Source organism: Gorilla gorilla, chromosome X (assembly GCF_029281585.2).
Source record: "Gorilla gorilla gorilla isolate KB3781 chromosome X, NHGRI_mGorGor1-v2.1_pri, whole genome shotgun sequence".
Taxonomy (NCBI): domain Eukaryota; kingdom Metazoa; phylum Chordata; class Mammalia; order Primates; family Hominidae; genus Gorilla; species Gorilla gorilla.
Window position 1 is genome coordinate 115,432,142 of NC_073247.2, and position 23,465 is coordinate 115,455,606.

Genomic DNA, 23,465 nt, shown 5'->3' on the forward strand with positions numbered 1-23,465 from the left:
CACTGGTAATAGCAAGCACATAGAAAAACACGGAATATTATAACACTGTAATTGTGATGTATAACCTACTCTTCTCTTAAGTACAAAGACTAAATGATGAACCAGTCAAAAATAATAATTAAAACAACTTTAAAAGGCATAGACAGTACAATAAGACATAAAGATAAATAATTAAAAGATAAAAAGCAGGGAAATGAAGGAAGTTAAAGTGTAGAGTTTTTATTATTTTCCTTTTTTTCTTTGTTTCTTTGTTTATGCAATTGGTGTTAAAATAATGGGTTATAAGATAGTATTGGCAAGTTTCATGGTAACCTCAAGTCAAAAGTGGATACACAAAAAATAAAAAGCAAGAAATTAAACCATACCACCAGAGAAAATTACCTTCGTTAAAACAAAGACAGGAAGGAAGGAAACAAGGAATAGAAGACGACAAAACAAGCAGAAAACAAATAACAAAATGGCAGGAGTAAGTCCTTACTTATCAATAATAGCATTGAATGTAAATGGCTGAATGAATAAAAAATCAAGACCCAATGACCTGTTGCCTAGAAGAAACACACTTCACCTATGAAGATACACATAGACTGAAAATAAAGAGACGTAAAAAGATATTTCATGCCAATGGAAACCAATAAAGAGGAGGAGTAGTTATATCAGACAAAATAGATTAAGACAAAAACAATAAGAGACAAAGAATGCCATTATATAATGATAAATCAAACTCCCAAAGGCCCCCTATAATGATAAAGGAGTTGATTCAGCAAAAGGATATAACAAGTGTAAATATATATGCACCCAACACAGGAATACCCAGATATATAAAGCAAATATTATTAGAACTAAAGACAGATATAGACCTCAATACAATAATAGTTGGAGACTACAAACCCCACTTTCAGCATTGGACAGATCATCCAGACAGAAAACCAACAAAAAAACATTGGACTTAATCTGCAGTATAGAACAAATGAATCTAATAGATATTTACAGAAAATTTCATGCAACAACTGTAGACTACACTTTCTTTTTCTCAGTGCATAGATCATTCTCCAGGATAGGCCATATGTTAGGTCACAAAATAAGCCATAAAAAATCCAAAAAAATTCAAATAACATCAAGCATCTTCTCTGAACAAAATAGAATAAAACTAGAAATAAATAACAATAGGAATTTTAGAAACCATGCAAACATGGAAATTAAACAATAGGCTCCTGATGACCAGAAGAAATTAATAAGGAAATTGAAAAATGTCTTTAAATAAATGATTCTGGAAACACAACATACCATAACCTATGGGATACAGTAAAAGCAGTACTAAGAAGGAAATTTATATCTCTAAGTGCCTACATCAAAAAAGAAGAAAAACTTCAAATAAACAACCTAATGATGCATCTTAAAGAATTAGAAAAGCAAGAGCAAACCAAACCCAAAATTAGTATAAGAAATAATAAACATCAGAGCAGAAACAAATGAAATTGAAATGAAGAATCTACAAAAGATCAATAAAAAAGTTGTGTTTTTTTGAAAAGATAAATAAAATTGACATACCTTTAGCCCAACCAAGAAAAAAAGAAAGAAGATCCAAATGAATAAAATCAGAGATGAAAAAGGAAACATTATAACTGATACCACAGAAATTCAAGGGATCATTAGTGGCTACTACGAGCAATTATATGACAATAAATTGGAAAATCCAGAGGAAATGGATAAATTCCTAGGAACATAAAACTTACCAAGAATGTACAAGGAAGAAATCCAAAACCTGAACAGACCAATAACAAACAATGAGATTGAAGCCATAATAAAAATTTTCCCAGTAAACAAAAGCCCAGGACCTCGTAGCTTCACTGCTGAATTCCTACCAAACATTTAAAGAAGAACTAACATCAATTCTACTTAAACTATTTCAAAAAACAGAGGAGGGGGCAGTACTCACAAATTCATTTCACAAGGCCAGCATTACCCTGATACCAAAAACAGACAAACACAGATCCAAAAATAAAAATAAAAATAAAAATAAAAAAAGCTAGAGGCCAATATCTGTGATGAATATTGATGCAAAGATCCTCAACAAAACACCAGTAAAATGAATTCAACAACAGATTAAAAAATGATTCATCATGACCAAGTGAGATTTATCTCACAGATGCAAGCATGGTTCAACATATGTGAATTAATCAATGTGATGCATCATATCAACAGGATGAAGGATAAAAACCATATGATAATTTCAGTTGGTGCTGAAAAAGCATTTGATATAATCAACATCTCTTCATGATAAAAACCTTCAAAAAACTGAGTATAGAAGAAACATACCTCGATACAATTAAAACCATATGTGACAGACCCACAGCTAGTATCATACTGAATGGGAAAAACTGGAAAGCCTTCCCTCTAAGATCTGGAACAAGAAAAGGATGCCCACTTTCACCACTGTTATTCAGCATAGTACTGTAAGTTTGAGCTAGAGCAATCAGAAAAGATAAAGAAATTAGTGGCATCCAAATTGGGAAGGAAAAAGTCAAATTATCCTTGTTTGTAGATATGATCTTATATTTGGAAAAACCTAAAGACACAACCAAAAAACTATAAAAACTGATAAATTAAATAAACTTGTAGGATATAAAATAAACACACAAAAATCAGAAGCATTTCTGTATGCCAACAGTGAACAATCTGAAAAAGAAATAAAAGAGTAATCCTGTTTACAGTACCCACAAATAAAATTAAACACATAGGAATAAACTTAACCAAAGAAATGAAAGATCTCTAAAATGAAAACTATAAAACACTGGTGAAAGAAATTAAAGAGGACACCAAAAAATGGACAGACATTCCATGTACATGGATTGGAAGAATCATGTCTACACCACTCAAATCCACCTACAGATTCCATGCAACCCCTATCAAAATACCAATGACATTCTTCACAGAAATGGAAAGAACAATCCTAAAATTTAGATGGAACCACAAAAGACCCGGAATAGTCAAAGCTATCCTAAGCAAAAATAAATAAATAAATAAAATTGGAGGAATCACATTACCTGACTTCAAATTATACTACAGAGCTATAGTAAACAAAACAGCATGGTACTGGCATAAAAGCAAACACATAGACCAATGGAACAGAAGAGAGATCCCAGAAACAAATACATACATCTATAGTGAACTCATTTTTGACAAAGGTGAAGAGAATATACATTGTGAAAAAAACAATTTCTTCAATAAATGGTGCTGGGAAAATCGGATATCCATATGTAGAAGAATAAAACTAGACCCCTATCTCTTGCCATATATAAAAATCAAATCAAAATGAATTAAAGACTTAATTCTAAGACCTCAAGCTATGAAACTACTACAAGAACACATTGGGGAAATTCTCCAGGACATTGGCCTGGGCAAAAATTTCCTGAATAATACCCCATAATCACAAGCAACCAAAGCAAAAATGGACAAATGGGATCACATCAAGATGAAAAATCTTCTGCACAGCAAAGGAAACAATCAACTACTATTTCATTCCCCCCTCAGACAGTAGATATTCATCCTTAATCTTAATGGGGCTGCAGCAGGGCAGAAGTCCATCTTCTGTAACTGCTTCCTGCTGAGTTTATGGGAGTAGGCAGTGCCTAGCACCAGATGACTAAAAAATCTCTGGACGCCTGATCTAAGTGGCCCAAGTCAGTATGACTTGGAGAATGAAAGCATCCTGCCTCTAGGCCCCTTATATCAGAGGGATGGGTTGGAAGCCTTGTGCCAGCATTGTCTTTACTTAGAACTGTTTTAACCTAGAAGACACAAACTTTACTAAGAGGTTAAACAAGCAAGGGCCAAAAAAATATGATAACAACAGGACAGACGGGGTTTCTACTAAAAATGAAGACAGTGAAGAGACAACCCACAGAATAGGAGAAAATATTTTGCAAACTACCCATCTGATAAGGAATCAATAACCAGAATATATAACGAGCTCAAACAACTCTATAGGAAAAAATCTAATAATCTGATTAAAAATAAGCAAAAGCTATTAATAGACATTTCTCAAAAAAAGACATAGAAATGGCAAACAGGCATATGAAAAAGTGCTCAACATCAGTGAACATCAGAGAAATGTAAATTAAAACTACATTATCATCTCATCCTGGTTAAAATGGCTTCTATTCAAAATATACACAATAACAAATGCTGACGAGGATGTGGAGAAAAGGGCACACTCATACACCATTGGTGGGAATGTAAATTAATACAACCACTATGAGGAACAGTTCGGAGTTTCCTCAAAAAACTAAAAATTGAGCTACCATACAATCTAGCAATCCCACTGTTGGGTATATACCCAAAAGAAAGGAAATCCATGTATCAAAGAGATATCTGCACTCACATGTTTGTTATGGCATTGTTCACAATAGCCAAGATTTGAAAGCAACTTAAGTGTCCATCAATAGATGAATGGATAAAGAAAATGTAGTGCATATACACAATGGAGTACTATTCAGCCACAAAACAGAATGAGATCCTGTCATTTGCTACAACATGGATGACACTGGATGTCATTTTGTTAAGTGAAATTAGCCAAGCACAGAAAGACAAACTTCACGTGTTCTCACTTATTTGTGGGATATAAAAATCAAAACAATTGAATTCATGGAAATAGAGAGTAGAAGGATGCTTACTACAGGCTGCGGATGGTAGTGGGGGAGGTGGGGAGTGAGGATGGTTAAAGAGTACAAAAAGTAGTTAGAAAGAATGTTATTCTTTTTTATATAAAGTATTTATTTTTATGCACATATTTACCTACAAAATTTACAAAAAATAAAACAAAGCAGAATATATAGAATACCCTCTTCAGACTTCTTACAGCAAAGCTGTATCACTTATTTGTTTTATTGCTACAGTTCAAAGAATAAAATTTTATCCATGTGAAAGCTAAGATCAACACATTTACGTGAAAGCCTTAAGCCTTGTTACAAAGTTTTTTATCCTGTTATTGAATTTTCAGTTTTACGTTAAATGAAATTTAAAAGATTGCTCATGAAATAATTTAAACCTTTTCAAAATCTTCTAATAAACAGGTAAAAGCACTTCCAGTACTTTAAAGTATTTATAGCAATCCCAATAGCTTAATTTTAAGGGTTATTATAGTACATGTGGTTATTATGCATACATGGCATGTCATTAACACTCTCTAAACAGTGAGAATTGTAGACTCTAGTTTGTGGCACCACTCCCATGTTATTCTGGTGATGGCGTAGGATGATCAATTACACCTGTGCAACACTAACGTCACAGTCTGTCTACCACAGCGTAAAATCCAGTTATCTAAAACAATGTCTATCAAAGTCCCAGACAATACATAATTTATAAGTAGACTTGTATATTCACAAGCCTTTGGGGTATTTAAAAAATTATTTTAAAATATTAAGGATATTTAGCACTCAATGAAAACAATGAACTGAAAAATATAACCACAATAGTTGCTGGAGTTCAATATCTGGTTTAACAAAAAGTGTTTATCAAAACACCTATAATTTCTTACAACATTATGGAGAGGAGTTTTCCTCAGTCTAAGCTGAATCCAATGTTTTTCCTACAGTATGATTTAAAGTGTAAGAATGAAAGGCACACATAATAGCCAGTTTTAAAGAGCTGTGGGGATGGCAAGCAGATGTTCCTGAAGTACTGGTGCAGGAGAACAAAGACCACACAACATTTTCCTCTTCGTTTACCATTGGCATTGATTTGCTATTTACAGTAGTTTGCAAAAATACATTATAAAAACTGAATGAGGTTCTATTTTTAAGTTGAGCTTCATAACATATATACACACTTCATCTGCAAAAATCTTTGAAGGATCTGAAGTAATAAAGTGACACTAATACTGAAACACAGGTAATAAAAGGTACCAAAGCACTGATAATGTGAATCGTCATCATCAAGATAATCTGGGTAAATATTGCACACATCTTGTCAGTTGTTGCTATGACCTTTACATATCCAACTGCAAAAGGAATCCTTTATGGCTTTTTGCTGTATCACTTATTCGAAGAAGGGCTGTTTTACGTCCAGTAGCAATTAGTGAAGATTGCCATTGAACATGAGGCCTAGGTTTCAAAATTAGTTTTCCTGTATCATCACAAGACATATTGTATTCTGCTAATATCGTTTGACGTTGAGCAGCTATAATTGATGGTGCAACTACTCTCTTGTGTATTCCAGCAAAGAACAAGCCTATTAGAGTGATATAGCTAATGGTGAAAAATGGATGATTCCATAATGATGTGAAGAAGGACACCTTTTGTGTCTCTGGATCTATCAACCAGTTCCAGGCACCAGTAGCGTACAGACAGATACCACTAGAAGAAGCATTCTCCAACATCCAGTAGCAGGTTGCAAACAATGAATATATTCAGTAAGTCTCCTCTCAAAAGCCTTGAGCTCTTCTGCCTGCTCCAGCAAATTCATGTCAGGTGGCAGCTCAGGTCACCGCCATGGCCCTGTCCACCAGAAAGAATGTTATTCTTATTGACCTAGTATTTGGTAGCACAATAGCATGACTCTAGTCAATAATAATTTGATTATACATTTTAAAATAACTAAAAGAGTATAATTGGATAGTTTCTAACACAACAGATTTAAGGCATGCATACCGCATTTGCCGTGATGTGATTATTATGTATTGTGTGACTGTATCGAAGTATCTATACACTCCATATATATATATATATATACCTACTATGTACCCAAGTACTTTTTTTGAGATGGAGTCTTGCTCTGTTGCCCAGGCTGGAGTGCAGTGGCATGATCTCAGCTCACTACAAGATCCACCTCCCCAGTTCATGCCATTCTCCTGCCTCAGCCTCCCAAGTAGCTGGGACTACAGGTGCTCACCACCACGCCTGTCTAATTTTTTGTATTTTTAGTAGAGACGGGGTTTCACCTTAGCCAGGATGGTCTCAATCGCCTGACCTTGTGATCTGCCCTCCTCAGCCTCTCAAAGTCCTGGGATTACAGGCGTGAGCTACCATGCCCGGCCCCAAACATTTTTTAAGTGGACAAAAGACATAAACAGATACTTCTGAAAAAAAGGCATACACATAGCCAACAAGTGATGCAGGGCAGGCAAGACCTAAAATTGGGGCTTAGCCTGGGAGGGCTTTTGGCTTAGCCCAGGAAATAATTAAAGGGTAAGCCAGTGGTAAAAGTAAAAGTAGACAGCAACTTTTATTGAAGCAGCAGTGTACACCAGCAGCAGAGGTACTACTCCTTGTGGAGCAGGGCTACCCCATAAGCAATGTACCCAGAGTAGCAGCTCAGAGGCAACTATGTGGTCATATTTATATTGACTTTTACTTATATGCAAATTAAGTCGTGGATTATGCAGAAATTTCTAGAAAGACCGTAGTAACTTCTGGGTCACTGGATCACTGCCATGGAAACGGGTGGTAACTTTCAGGTGTTGCCATGGCAATGATAAACTGACATGGCAGACTGGTGGGCATGTCTTATGGAAAGCTACTTCTGCCCCATCCCTGTTTTAGCCAATCCTCAATTTGGTCGGGTGTCTGAGCCCCACCTCTGGAGTCAAGTCCTGCCTACTACTTCATTCCCCCCTCAAACAGTAGATATTCATCCTTAATCTTAATGGGGCTACAGCAGGGCAGAAGTCCATCTTCTGTAACTGCCTCCTGCTGAGTGTATGGGAGTAGGCAGTGCCTAGCACCAGACGACTAAAACATCTCTGGACACCTGATCTAAGTGGCCCAAGTCAGTGTGACTTGGAGAATGAAAGCATCCTGCCTCTAGGCCCCTTATATCAGAGGGATGGGTTGGAAGCCTTGTGCCAGCATTGTCTTTACTTAGAACTGTTTTAACCTAGAAGACACAAACTTTACTAAGACATTAAACAAGCAAGGGCCAAAAAAATATAGTAACAACAGGACATCTATCCAAGGTCCTAGGAGAGGTAAAAACCAGGTGAAACTTGGGAAGGCACTTTTGATAGTCTACCTGATATAGTGGGGTCAGTGCCCTGGTTATATCTATGTAACCAGGTAGCTTGTTCATAGATTTTTTTGAATGTAACCTCAACTTGTCCAGAGTTGTTAATATATATACAGCAGGTTTTATTAATAACTGCACATATTCCACCTTGTTCAGATAGTAAATAATTCAATGCTAGTCTATTATCAACAGCTACATTTGCAAAAGAGTCCAGAGACTCTTGAATTATCTTTAATGACTGACCTGTGTTGGCAACTAAGAATTCGAGTTCTTTAGGGTTGACTTATGGTAAGCAAAGCTGCCGCAGGGTGACACTAGTCCTATTGCTGCCTCGATTTCCACCAGAATTAATCCTATTGCTCACTTATTTCTAGTGTTTGGGGGTCCTATGCAGTTATAGACTGTGACCCCTGGAGGGGCAAGGGTGGCCAACATACTTTCACCTCTGTCCCAAGTTATTGCTATACAAGGGAAAGCTACTTCTAAAAGAACAGATGGCTGCCTGGGGAGTCCGGAATGGTTATGGGACGTACCTTTTCTCCATTTGTGGCCACAAAAAAATGAGCCAAGTTGGGGCACAAATAGAGACACTATGGGGTGTGATGTGTATCCATTGCTGCCAAATTGGGCCTATAGAGATATTCTTTCCCTGTTGCAATGGGGGTGGCCAAACAATCTTTGTTTTCCAGAAGGGAATGCTACTCCCCGCTCCCAAGATTAGATAACTGTTTTTCCCTGTATGTTCTGATCTAGGAAAAGGCATCATATTTGCTCTCCTCACTTACAAATGGAATCCCATTTACCTCACTGCAGCCTCGAGAATTTGACAACTAAAGTTGCATCAGAGCATTGCAGGGAAACTTCTATTTTTGTGTCATTAACACAACAGTGAGTGCAAACGGTAGAAACATTAGTGCACTGGAGATAAAAACACCCAACTTCCCAGATCTACATAATAGTGGTGGGGGGGGGGGGGGTGTTCAGGTGGAATCTATTAACTGGAGGAGAGTTCCAGTTAACAAATAGGGGTTTGGGTACTTTGGGATCACCATGATTAGTCAGAAGGTCTGGAGAGATGGCCATGAGATTTTCTGGATAGGCCAGAAAACAGAACTGTCTATCCTGGAGATGTTAATGACAAATCCAGCAACCATAAAGATGATTCCCTGATGCTATAATTTTGAAATATTTACTATATAGTTTTGTTCCCATCCATACTGGATCAGGGTAATTGGGAGAGCAAAGAGGATTAACAGTGGCAGCATAGTGTACAGTTGTGCCTTAGATTGGCTGAACACCCAACAAGGACAAAAGAGATATTTCCCAGGAGGAGGAAGCTGGCTAAAGTGATAGAAAAGAAGTATTACAGTAAAAAAAAAAAAAAAAAAAGGTAAAAATTAATGCTCCTATTTCCACCCACAGCATTAAGTTATCACTTCTGGCTGAGTGTTGATTCTTTTAAATGGGTAGGAGAGGTTTATAGATGTAGTGTATTAGTCCATTTTCATGCTGCTGATAAAGACATACCTGAGACTGGATAATTTATAAAGAAAAAGAGGTTTAATGGACTCAGTTCTATGTGGCTGGGGAGGCCTCACAATCATGGCAGAAGGTGAAAGGCATGTATTACATGGCGGCAAGCAAGACAGAATGAGAACCAATTGAAAGGGGTTTCCCCTTATAAAACCATCAGATACCATGAGAATTACTCACTACCATGAGAACAGTATGGGGAAACCACCCCCATGATTCAATTATCTCCCACCGGGTTCCTCCCACAACATGTGGGAATTACGGGAGCTACAATTCAAGATGAGATTTGGGTGGAGACACAGCCAAAGCATATCATGTAGGTTGTGCTGTCCTCCCTTTGTGCCTGTGACTCATAAGGAACATATTTAATCCCAAATAGGTGTACCCAAGTAGTTATTCCCTGAAGTTTAATGGTGGTGGGGGTATTTAACAATATCTGATAGGGGCCTCATATGGTTTGGATCTGTGCCCCCATCCAAATTTCATGTTGAATTGTAATCCCCAGTGTTGGAGGTGGGGCCTTGTGGGAGATGATTGGAGCATGGGGTCATATTTCTTGTGAATGGTTTTGTATCATCCCCTTGGTATTGTGCTCATAACAGTGAGTGAGTTCTCATGAGAGCTGGTCATTTAAAAGTGTGTGGAACCGGCCAGGCGCAGTGGCTCATGCCTGTAATCCCAACACTTTGGGAGGCTGAGATGGGCGGATCATGAGGTCAGGAGTTCGAGACCAGCCTGACCAACATGGTGAAACACTGTCTCTACTAAAAATACAAAAATTAGCAGGCGTGGTGGCACGCACTTGTAATCCCAGCTACTCAGGAGGCTGAGGCAGGAGAATCACTTGAACCCGGGAGGCGGAGGTTGCAGTGAGCCAAGATCTTGCCATTGCACCCCAGCCTGGTGACAGAGTGAGATTCCAACTCAAAAAAAAGAAAAAGTGTGTGGAACCTCTGTATCTTGCTCCTGCTCTGGCTATGTGAAGTGCCTGCTCTCTCCCTTTGCCTTCCACCGTGATTGTAAATTTCCTGAGGCCTTCCCAGAAGCCAAACAGGTGCCAGCATCGCTTCCTGTATAGCCCACAGAACCATAAGCCAATTAAACCTCCTTTCTTTATAAATTACCCAGTCTCAGGTATTTCTCTATAGCTACTTGAGAACAGCCTGATATAGGACCTTTTCATTTGGGTTGTAATTGATCTTCAGGGGATCCTTCTTTTCAGTAAGACTAACTCTCCTGGTTAGAGGTGATACTTTATTTCTATATTGTTGAAGGGCCTTGTGAACAAAGCCTAAATTTCAAAGAGGGCATAGTGAGGTGTGTCCAACCCCCTGTTTCCCATCATGGCCTGAATTCTTTGTTTGTTTGTTTTAGACTTCTTTGGAATTTCCTTTGGCCAAGAGACTTAGAGTCAAAAAACTGCCATTGTGGGAAGCTGTCCATTGGGCCAAGGGTCCAACATTCCCAATAAACTTACTTGAGGAGGCAGCTCACTGGGGCTAGTAAAAGAAGGTTAGCTCTAGTAGTGATGGGGAGCTTTTTTATGTGTCACCAGGGGCAGTTAGTACATTCTCATTGCCAACGACCCTTTTGTTTATACTGGGCACGCTGATTCTGGCCTAGTGAATCAGTGGGCCAGTGAGTCAGGGCTCTTATCTGGGCATATCAGATGCCAATCTCGTGATGCTTTCTTGGGATGGGTAATTCTGATGTGGCAGGGGACTTAAAGCAACTGTTAATGGTTGCACTTTTTGGCTATTTTTTGTTTTTGTTTTTGTTTTCTCACCTATTTTGCCCTGTCCCTATTGTTGTAAACTTTAAAGTCCTCATCTAAGATCTGGGTCTTAGGGGCTGGGTGCAGTAGCTCATGCCTATAATCCCAGCATTTTGGGAGGCTGAGGTGGGTGGATCACTTGAGGCCAGGAATTTGAGACTAGCTTGGTCAACATGCTGAAACCCTGTCTCCACTAAAAATGCAAAACTTAGCCAGGCGTGGTGGTGGGTGCCTGTAATCCCAGCTACTCAGGAGGCTGAGGCATGAGAGTAGCTTGAACCCAGGAGGCGGAGGTTGCAGTGAGTCAAGATGGCATCACTGCACTCCAGCCAGGACAACAGAGCAAGATTCTGTCTCAAAAAAATAAATAAATAAAGAGAGTTAGCTCATTGGGATTTGAGGTCTCATTGCTGCTTTTTGTATCTTCCTCCTAATGTCAGGTGCAGGATGAGTAATAAAATGTACACCCAGGAAAGCTTGCCCTTCTGGGGGGTCTGGGTCTGCACTGGTATATTTCCTGAGTCCCTCTATCAAACGACCCAGAAACAGAAAAGGATTTTCATCTTTTACCTGAGTTATATTTCTAGCTCTGTCATAATTGACTGGCTTAACCACAGATACTTCCCTCCACTTTTTTCCCACAGCACAGCGAACAGATAACAATATTTCTAAGTCATGACAAGTTAAATCAAAGAACGTGGTCAACATAACACATGCCTGTATAAACTTTTCTGGATTTTCTGAAAACTGGCCAAATTTTTCCTCATATAAATCCAAATTAGATGTAGAAAATGGCACATGTAACCCCATTTCCATTAGCTACCTCCTGCAATGGACACAGATTTTACTTTAGGGGCTAATATGAGGCTCCACTCCTGGTAGTATTGATTAGGCTTATGTTGGGGGAAATGGGGGTATAAGCTGGGGCTAGTTGGATGAGGGGGAGGAGTGTCTGATGACCTTGAGCTAGAATCCTTCGTTAGAGTACTGGCAGGACCCCCCTCAGAACTGGGGGACTGAGGAGACTCTGGGAAAGGCATAGGCCTTCTAGGAGAACCAGCAAGGAGGGGATCCTCAGATGGAGCTGTCTGGTGCCTGGAAGTAACATGAGCCAGTAAAGGGTCATAAAAGCCTGTACATAAGGGATCTCTTCCCATTTTCCTTCTTTTTTACAGAATAAGTCCAGTTGTAAATTATCATTACAATATATAGAACCATGTTTACGCCAAATTTGGTTTTCTAATTTGTACGGAACCCAAACCGTGTTGCAATAGAAAATGAGTTTCTTTTCATTAAACCAAATTTGAATTTGCTCCAATAGCCTAAAAGACATCCTAGTGGTGAGTCCTCTGAGACGCTCGTCATTGTCCTCATGGATACAGAAGTTTTAGAGGACACAGAAGTCTTCCTAAGTCCAGCAAAAGGGAAAGCAACTGAGTCATTATTTTTCGCTTTTAGATTCTCTCACTTCCTGCAGAGAAGGTGTAAGTATACATAGCAAGGCATTACAAAAGTGGATTACAAGCTACAAATGGGCAGTAGAATGTTGAGCCTAAAATCCACAGACAGTGAGGGTTAAGCAGAGAGGAGGGCTAAACAAATGGTGAATGGGAAGGGAGGAGGGGAAGGGGGAAACAGTATTACCCAAGGGGAGACCTCAGAGGTATTGACTTGCTGGAGAACCTATCCAGCAGCGGAGACACCAAAATAAATGTTCAGGCAACCACTTTTCTACCGTTGTATGTGGTTGTCTGTCAGGCCAGGAGCCTAGGAACTCCCTGTTCCTTCAGCTTAGAGAGGTTTGAGCAAGACAGTTATAAGTCAGCACACAAGAAGGAGTCTGTGACTGCCTATTAGGGAAATAATAACTTCTAACTTCAGGGCAGAAAAAGGCAAGACCACTATTCCCCTAGGGTGAGGGATTATAACCCACAATCCTAGAGGGAATGTCAATGCTGAAAACCCCAGAGCATCTGGAAGGCAGCTGAAAATGCAAATGCTGAAAACCCAGAGTACCGGAGTTTCAGCCAGTGAGGGTCCCATCACCAAATGCCAGGGGCACCCATCCAGGGGGTGGCCAACAGTGAACCCAAACCCAAGTTGGGGTCACAGAACAATGTGACTCTGGTTTCCCAGAGTCAACACAATAGGGAGCCTCTCACAACCAAGTGTCCTGCCTTAAACAAATGCCCATATACAGTTATCAGAAAATCAAAGCAAACATAAGACTGCAAACAAAACACACATTTTAGAAATGAAAATAAAACAACTGGTGGAGCAACAAAATGAAGTCATAAGAGAAAAGACTAGGGGAAGGGGTGACAAGGACGTGTTCCAGGGCAATCAAACAATGGGCAACTTTTAACTGAACATGTAGCCAAAGGCTTTTATTCCCCAGCTTACCTAATATTGTGGGAGAGGGTGGAGGGAACACTCATTCATGCACAGTAGCCAAAATCATGATGACCAATGTTCTATGTGGGACCCGGGTGAAGGTCTCTCCAGGTTTCCTCAGCTTGGATGGTGATATGATTTGGCTCTGTGTCACCACCCAAATCTCATGTTGAATTATAATCCTCAATGTTGGGGGAGGGTCCTGGTGGGAGGTGATTGGATGATGTCATGATAGTGAGTGAGTTCTCATGAGATCTGGTTGTTTGAAAGTGTGTAGCTCGCTCTTTCTTTCTTTCTTTCTTTCTTTCTTTCTTTCTTTCTTTCTTTCTTTCCTTCTTTCTTTCTCTCTCTCTTTCTCTCTCTCTCTCTCTCCTCCTGGCCATGTGAAGATGTGCTTTTTTTTCCCCTTTGCCTTCTGCCATGATTGTAAGTTTCCGGAGGCCTCCCCAGCCATGGTTCCTGTACAACCTGTGGAACTGTGAGTCAATTAATCCTCTTTTCTTTATAAATTACTGAGTCTCAGGTAGTTCTTTATAGCAATGTGAGAACAGACTAATACAGGTGGGCTTGGCTGCCACATGGGGGCTGGCACGGACCAGTAACCCACCAGCCTGCTGGTCAGAATGGTGGGTCTCACATGAGACAGCAGCACTATGACCACTGGCTCATCTGCTCAGGTCCACCACCTGCCAGGGAAAATGATGTCTCTGAAAAGAGCCTTTGGTTAGTGTTATAGCTCTGTAGTGTTAGCAGCTCTTTATTGTTACAGCTTTAGTGTTATAGCTCTTGCAGCTTCTCCATCTCTCGCCATTTCTCCACTTGTCTCACTGACTGCCATCTCTTGTCATTGTCTCTCACCAATTACCACCTCTCAGCTGATCATTGATTGCCACCAACTCTGTTGTCTTGCCATCTCACCTCTCCATCCATTGCTGCCATTTTCACTCTCTTTATCCCTTCATTGGTTGGCAAATGATGCAGGGCAGTTGAGCCCCAAAACTGGGGCTTAGCCAGGGAAAGTTCTTGGTGAGCCAGTGGTGTTAGACAGCAACTTTTATTGAAGTGGCAGCGTACAGGAGCAGCATAGGTACTACTCCTTGTAGAGCAGGAATACTCCATAGGCAGTGTGCCCACAGTAGCAGCTCAGTAATTTTTACAGTAATGTTTATACTCACTTTTAATTATATGCAAATTGAGGGGCAGATTATGCAGATATTTCCAGAAAAAGGGTGGTAACCTCCAGGTGTTGCCATGGCATTGGTAAACTGACATGGCACATTGGTGGGCATCTCTTATGGAAAGCTACTTCCACCCTGTCCCTGTTTTAGCTAGTCCTCAATTTGGTCCAGTGTCTGAGCCCCACCTCCAGAGTCAAGTCCTACCTCCTAGCTCAGGATGCTTAGGATAATGGCCTCTAGCTCTATCCATGTTGCTGCAAAGGACATGAGCTTCTCAACATCACTAATCATGAGGGAAATGCAAATGAAAAAGACAATGAGATACTATCTTATGCCAGTCAGAATAGTTATAATTAAAAAATCAAAAAATAACATGCTGGCAAGGTTGCTGAGAAAAGGGAACACTCATACACTGCTGGTGGGAATGTAAATTAGTTCAGCCATTGTGGAAAGCAGTTTGGAGACTTCTCAAAGAACTTAAACAACACTACCATTCGACCCAGCAATCCCATTACTGGGTATATACCCAAAGGAATATAAATCATTCTACCATAAAGACACATGTATGCATATGTTTATCATAGCACTGTTCACAATAGCAAAGATATGGAATCAACCTAGGTGCTCATTAGAGGTGACTGAATAAAAAAAATGTGAGACATATACACTACGGAATACTATGCAGCCATAAAAAAGAAGTTCATGTCCTTTGCAGCAACATGGATAGAGCTAGAGGCCATTATCCTAAGCAAATTAGAAAACCAGATAATGCATGTTCTCACTTATAAGTGGGAGCTAAACAATGAGTATACATGGACGCAAAGAAAGAAACAATAGACACCAGGGCCTACTTGAGGGTGGGGTGTGGAAGGAGGGAGAGGATTTAAAAACTACCTATCAGGTACTAAACTCATTACCTGAGTGATGATATAATCTGTACACCAAACCCTCATGACATGCAATTTACCCATATAACAAATGTGTACATGTACCCCTTGAACCTAAAATAAAAGTTGGAAAGAAAAATAATTACTCCTCAGAGGATGGCAAGAACAGAATTTATAAAGTCTGTTATACAGTTCATTACAAGGTATGCTTAGCAGAATCATCTTTGCATGTTTTTGAAAATATAATACTTGAGTCCCTAGCAACAAAGATTCTGACATAGTACAGCATAGGTACTACTCCTTGCAGAGCAGGAATACTCCATAGGCAGTGTGCCCACAGTAGCAGCTCAGTAATTTTTACAGTAATGTTTATACTCACTTTTAATTATATGCAAATTAATGGGCAGATTATGCAGATATTTCTAGAAAAAGGGTGGTAACTTCCAGGTGTTGCCATGGCAATGGTAAACTGACCTGGCACATTGGTGGGCATGACAGGTCTAGGATGACATTTGTGTTTTAAAAACCGTCTAAGGCAAGACGCTCAAAGTAAATAAAATTCTTGGAGCTCCTACAAGAAGGTTTTTCTAATCTGAGTGAAATAAAAAAGAAAAAAGACTACTGTTTCTTTCTACTCCAATTACCCCTCCTCTTCTTGGTGATGAGATGGATGCCAGCATGTTAGAGAGCAAGCTAAGAGGAAAGTTGATTGGAATTACATTTAGTTTGATTTTAGTTGGATAATTTACTCATTTGTTTCTTAATCTCATGTATAATTAAGCAATTACCAGTGAGATTTCTCAAGGTAGCAAGTGGAAGCTCTAAGATTCAAACGTGGGTTGTCAGACTCTAATGATAATGAGCCTAACACTATACTCTATTGTCTTTCATATGCTTAGTAAACCATTGAAAAATCTTATACCTCACTTTAAAAGCATGGTGGTCTGTCATCGGCCTCCTGGCAGCATTTGATACTATTTCCTATTTCCTACCTGATTTTTTTTTAGTCTTAGTTCCCACTGCTGCCCAATAAGTAAGTATCATATGATTAATCAAAAATTGACTATTGGCCTTTTTTTTTACACTAACCATGCCTGTGGCTTTGTCCAATCACATCTACATTAGTTCATATTAATTTCTTGAATGAATTGGCATGAAATACTGACACTGACTAAAATACCATAAAACACAAAATATACCACTACAATGAGGACATTAACATTACACTGATTTGTGTATGCCATTGAGTATACTTAAGATTAGTATCTGCACAAGAAAACTTGAAGTGTTCTGAATTCTTAAACTTGACAGAGGTTGACAGCAGTTTCCACAAATTTGACGAAACTAAAAATTCATCCATCGCCAATGATAAGTTGTAAAGCTGAAACTTTTATCAATAATAATTTTAAAATTGACTATGCCAAAGGAAAGATTGGAGTATCTTTTTTCTAGAAAATAATTTATTACAAAAAAAAGAAAATATGTCATTACAAAAATGTCATAAGAAGAAAAGATCAAAGAATTCATAGCCAAAAATTGTAGGGAAAAAAAAAATCACTGTAGAGGTATGCCAGGCAGTTAATTAAGATAATGTTATTTTTCTGGAAATTTTTAAAAAATATGTCGGCTGTTCAATTTTGTAATTTGTTGTGATTTCTCATAATAAGTAAATGTTAACTAACTTTTGTACATAGTTGCTTGAAATGCTCATACTTTTTAATATTCTTTTTCTTAGAGTCCTCCGAATTATAAATTTCATTACCCACAACCCGGATCTGTCCCTGAGGTCATAAAAAGTAGGAGCTTCTGAGTTGCAATTGCAAAGGGTTAATAGGGATGTGGATGTGGTTGAGAACTGGGAAATATAGCAATTGTGGAAGTTGAATTAATATAATTTGTAAAGACCACAACATTATGACCAGCTACTGAAATCTGAAAATCCAAGGTGTCCTCAGTACTACGGGATTATGGGACCTCGGTGTCTGACTTCATGGAAAAGCCTCACACAACATAGCTGCCCCTCATAAGGGGAGCCTCCAGCTGCTCCATACATTTCAAACATCCAAAATAGTGGCGCCTAGAGTATCTATATTTGTATTACCATTGAGCAGCAAAAACAGTTGGTTTGGTTATTTACCCACATGCATACTTGAATCTACCTCCTGCTTCCCATCTGAAAATAAATAGCTCTTTTCTATTTTCTAGTGACAAACAGGATGTAGGCTGTTAGTAATAATAGTAAAGACAATAACTATAAGGAACAGAACATACAAATATTGAAAAGAATTGGTGAAAACCTCTCTCACTCTCACTCCCAGTCTTGTTTCCTGAGCCCCATTTCAGCGTCTGGACAGAACTGCCAGGGAACTGCTAGACTTTAGGGTCTTGGGGGAGGGGAGTTGGAGAATTTAGAGACAGGAGAGGAAAAAAGAAGACAGGATCGATTAACTCTAAAAGGCTGATCCTCCCTGATAATCTGAGAAAGGCGAATAAATACTCCAGGAAGATGATACCCTTTCGGATTGTTAGGTTGGGCTGGGGATGGGCAACTCGGCTTCTGCTGAAGTGCTGTTGGGAGGATTAATTAGGGATCCGAGCTCACTGTTAACACACGGGCCTCACTGGACAAAGGGCTGACGTGAATTGAAGTCAGTATGTAGTCTGAGTTCTCTTTCCATCCTGAGCACCATCTCCCTATTGCCTTAGAGGCAGGCGGGAGCGCTTCTTGCTGCTAAACAGAAAAGGAGGAGACTACTGTTGGCTGCGGATCTGAAAAGGTTTGAATGATTAAAGGCTATCTGAAGGCGAAGGAGAAGATCATAGCGCATCCAAGACTACATTGCCTATACCCCTTTCCGGCCCCTACTCCGATTTATTTTAGGGGAAAAAAAATGGTGGGCTTGGGGGAGGGATCTGGGATGGGGATGGCGGTCAGGTTTGGGTACCGTGCCCCTATTGTATTGAAAGCAAGCTGGCTTCTCGCTTAGGGAAAGGAGAGGAGAAAAATGTCCTGGCCCCCCGCCAAGTCGGTGTGAGGGTAGGAATCACCTGCAAACCTCTGGAATGGAAAACGGACACCGCAGCGCGTCTTGTACTGCAGTTCCCACAGCCACGCCCCCTGCCCATTTTGATTCAGAAAATGGTGGGCAGTGGGGAATGCTGGGGAGATGAGCAGAAACCCTGCATGGGTGTTAGCTTCCTATTGCAGAGGATGTAGGAGTTTTGAGCGAAACATAGAAAAAGAGGTATGCACCCCGAATCCCTGAAGGTGGGCATGAGAGTGGTGGGTGGGGGCGGGTGCCCTTCTGAAATTGCATTCTCTACACTCCTGCCCTGCCTCCTCATTCCCTTTTGGGGAAAAAAAAATCTCAGCAGCTTAACACAGCAAACGTTTATTTCTAGCTCACAATAAATGCCCAACATGTGTTGGTGAAGGTGTGGGGTGAAAGGGCCCTGGTCCCCAGTCTCTCAGGACCTCAGGCTGACAGAAGCTCTACAGCATGGAACATCAATGATCACTATGGCAGGGGGAGAGAGTAATGGAAATCTCTCATCCCACTATAGGTTAGTCCAGAACTAACATGTTACTGCGGTTCACAGCTGATTAGCTAAAACTATCATATGGTCTCACCTTATAGCAAGGGGATAGAGGGGACAGGGGATTAGAAAGTATAGTTTTCTGTGTAGGGTGGGTGTAAAGTGAGAAAAAGAAACTATAATAAAATATTCATAAGAATTCAAGGGGAGAATGCCTTTCTAAAGTACTAAAGCAAAACAAAAAATTAAAAGTTCTGAAGAAAAAGTAGCAAATGTAATATAAGAAAATTAAGCTTCTATGGAGCAAAGCAAGAATGAATGTGACCTTTGCTTTTGGTTTTCTCTGTGATGCCATTTTGGGAGCTCTTCATGTCTCCAGACCATTCTTCAAGGCCAGTGGCAGCGTGATGGGTGTTAGTCAAACTGGAATTCTGTCTGGAGTGAGATCAGGTTCCAGGCTCACCGGAATTAGTTTTATAAGAGAGGATAAATCCATCCCCCTAACGCTAAGAGTGGTGGTGCTTAGGCAGGAGGTGGAAGGGCTCACTCAGGCCACATTCCCCTCTGGGGTGGGTCTGACTTCTGTTTCTCTGCCTGCAGCAGGCACAGGGCCCTCTTAGGCTAATGGCCAAGCTGCCCTGCACAGACACACCTGGAGGAGAACTGACTGCCCTATTGCAGGTCAGAGCACTTTGCCTTTCCCTCCTTTTCCCTCTCTCTTTTGGGGAACATTTTGTAGGGGAGGAGATAAAGCCCCAAAGTGTCCTGGCAGGAAACATTCATTGGGATAGTCTTTGAGCAAGCAGATGTCTGAACAGATCTGACCAGGTAACTTGAGGTTGAAGCAGAAGGGGCTGACCCTTCTCTCAGAGTCCAGTTAGCCCCCAAGAAGACTGCGGCAAACACAGAGTTAGACAGCACACAAAACCTCACCCATCCCTCTCCCACCCACCTTGCTCAGAGTCCCAGAAGGGCTTTGATGTGCCCTGGCCTGTTTGGTTGGTTCTGCAAGGACTTTAGCTCTGTGTCTGCCTGGTGCAGTGCATCTGATGCCTCAGTCATCCCAAGCCCAGAAATACAGAAGACCCCAGATAAAGGGAACTTGCAAAGACATGTGGTCCTACAACTCAGGAGAAAGGGGGTGTCACTTTCTATCTGAAAATCCCCATGCACTGCAGGCCCAGCTCATGACTTGGGAGCCAGGACAGTCAAGCTGTGAATTGGTATGAAGATGCTTTTTAAGGCATTGGTGGTGGAGGGTCAGCAGCATCCAGAGCCTGCTTCTGTGGGCCCCTCACCACCTGCCTACCCACACAGAAGGCTGGTATGTCAATCGCATATCCAAGCGGTGACTTATCTGGACAATTCCAGAGCAGAAAGCACGGAACATCCAGAACCCTGGAGAGAGAGCTCTGTGCTAACCAGGATCCCCCTGCTCTTAGGAGACAGTGCAAAAGAGTGTGAGCCCCTCTGGTGGGGCAGCATAGAAGGGATCAGGCTCAGGGTCTTTGCAAAATTTTCAGGGTTCAGTCAGCAGAAGGTAAGTGGACAGCAAGGAAGCAGTCACTGAGTCTACCGTTACATTCATGATTCGTGCTAAGGACACACTTTTCCCAGACTGCTCCCACACCATGACTTAGCACAGCTGAGCCACTAGAGCCATGCCATTTCTGCTCAATGGGAGACTTTTAATCTTTGCTTGTACTCCCCATTGGCCTGGTCCATAGCTTCTCAAATGAACTGAAGTCTGGGACTCTTTCTACCTAATTCTTCTTCCTTCCCTCTGCTTTCACAGATGTGACATGTGGATCACAGTCTAAAGGCTCTCCCCATCTTCTCTTGCTCTTTCTCCCTTTATCTATTGTGTTTCCCCAGTAAATCTATTTATGTCTAATCTTGTTTTGACATCAGCTTTTAGGTAGGCCTGTTATACAATCATGGTGCTTTCACAAATGAGATCTCATGTTTCACATTTCTCAAAACCTGCTCCTTTTCAGAGAGCCAGGATAGTACAGTAGCTAACAGCTGTCAAGAGTAGTCACTAACTGGGTTCAAATCCCAGATCTGCCACTCTTAGCTGTGTGTCCTTGGCCTCTGTGCCTCTTGTAAAATGGGGATAATTCCATTACTTCCTCTTAGGGTTGTTGTGAGGTTTACATAAATTATTATGTAGTCCATTTAATGTCAACACATAGTAAGTAATAAATATCAGCTGTTTTTTGTTGTTGTTGTTGTTGTGGTTTTTTTTCCATCTCTGATAGGTGAAGTCAGAGAAGGGGGAAAGATCTCACCAGGTCCAGTAGCTATTAAAGGGTTTGGCACTGGAACTCTCATTCTAAAGTTCTGGAGCTCTAAGTACATATGCTTTATTGATTTTTAACCTATAAGCTAAAATTAAGTTTCAGGAAAACACATGAAACAGTTAAATAGCTTGATTATTGTTGCCCCCTACTTTCAACTTCACTGGATGTGTAACTCCCAAAATGAAAATGGTATGATGATATTGTTCCTTTTCCTGTAGGATCCATCAGACAGCTCATTCTGGAATACAGAAATGGCACTGAAGATCATACCTGCATTTTCCCCTTCTTGTTATTACCTTTGCAAATGTTCTTTATAAAGTAAAGAATGTCAAAGGCATAACTTTCAAGGAAGGAAGGAAGCAGAGTAGGAAGGGAACTAATATTTGTTTGAGTGTCCACTATGGGCCAGATGAAGTGTTTCATGTTTTAAGTTGGTTCTCTCTTTAATTCTCATAATTCTGTAGGCAGGCAGAATTGTTTTCTACCAAGATAGGCAGCCGTATCTTCCCTAAACGAAGAAGTAAATGGAACTCAGAGGTTGAGTATATATTCCAAGGCCCTAAATCTAGTAAGTTTGAGAGCTTGGATTCAAACCCAGGTTTGTCACACTCCAAAGCCCACACTCTCCCCCACTCTACCTTAAAAAAAAAAAAATTCTAACGTTATACTGTGATCTTCCAGGACTCAGGGACTAGTTGGTTTAAATTTCCATGACAGGATGTTAAATTAAAAGTTTCCTCTTAGGCATTAACATACAACAGATGAAATCAAAGCCAGGTTTCCAAAGGAAATAACCAAGCGGCTCTAAAACCCACAAGGAGGATTAAAAGGGTCAAGAGAGGAGATATGAAAAAGGAAGTTTTGCGAGGAAGATTTCTTTGGGATGAGCTTCCAAGTTGGAAGAGTTGAGGTGCTTTCCTTTTCACTCCATGGATTCAACTGGACCCCCTAAAGCTTGATATGTGTCTCCTGGAGTTGGAAGGCACAGTGGAATGTGATCTACCTCCAGACTGAAAAATCTTACTGGTTAGAGAATGTGGCTGTGGTGATGGTGGGAGTGGTAACTGTATTGTGATCTGTCTGCATTTCCAGTTTGTTGGGGGCAAAAGATAGATATAGGTGTTTCCCATGTACAAGAAGTGGGCCATGAAGGAGAGCAAGCTGCTCTCAAAGAGAGCTGTTTGGGGGTGCTACAGATTCCAGCTGAAAACCCTATGGAATGGACAGCTGAAAAACTCAGAGCTGAAGGAGAAACAGCAATAGCATGTTTCTTTTTTTTTTTTTTTTTTTTTTTTTGAGACGGAGTCTCACACTCTCACCCAGGCTGGAGTGCAGTGGCGCGATCTTGGCAACCTCCGCCTCCCAGGTTCACGCCATTCTCCTGCCTCAGCCTCCCGAGTAGCTGGGACTACAGGTGCCCGCCACCACGCCTGGTTAATTTTTTTTTTTTTTTGTACTTTTAGTAGAGACGGGGTTTCACCGTGTTAGCCACGATGGTCTCAATTTCCTGACCTTGTGATCCGCCTACCTCAGCCTCCCAAAGTGCTGGGATTACAGGCATGAGCCACCGCGCCCGGCTGCGTGTTTCATTTTTGATACAGAGGTAGCAGTAAGGGAGCCTCTGATGAGAGTCCCCTTTAAACAGCTAGATCCGTAGAGAGTAAAGCCAACTTACTATATAACCAGACAATAATTTTCTGCTCCTTTCCCCCTTACTCTTTCCCTTCACTCTAACCGCGGACAGGCCTGAAGTCAAAATTAGCAAGCTGGGGAAGGAAGATGGGCAAAGAGAAGAAACTCAGTGCATCCCTTTGCTCAAATATGGGAGGTCACCTGAAGTTGGTGCTAGGTGAGCAGA

At 40.6% G+C, this 23,465-nt stretch overlaps 1 pseudogene; it reads right to left on the bottom strand.

Moving 5' to 3' along the window:
* Positions 1–4,871: 4,871 nt before the first annotated feature.
* Positions 4,872–6,483, bottom strand: LOC129530126 (nuclear envelope phosphatase-regulatory subunit 1-like; annotated as a pseudogene).
* Positions 6,484–23,465: the final 16,982 nt, after the last annotated feature.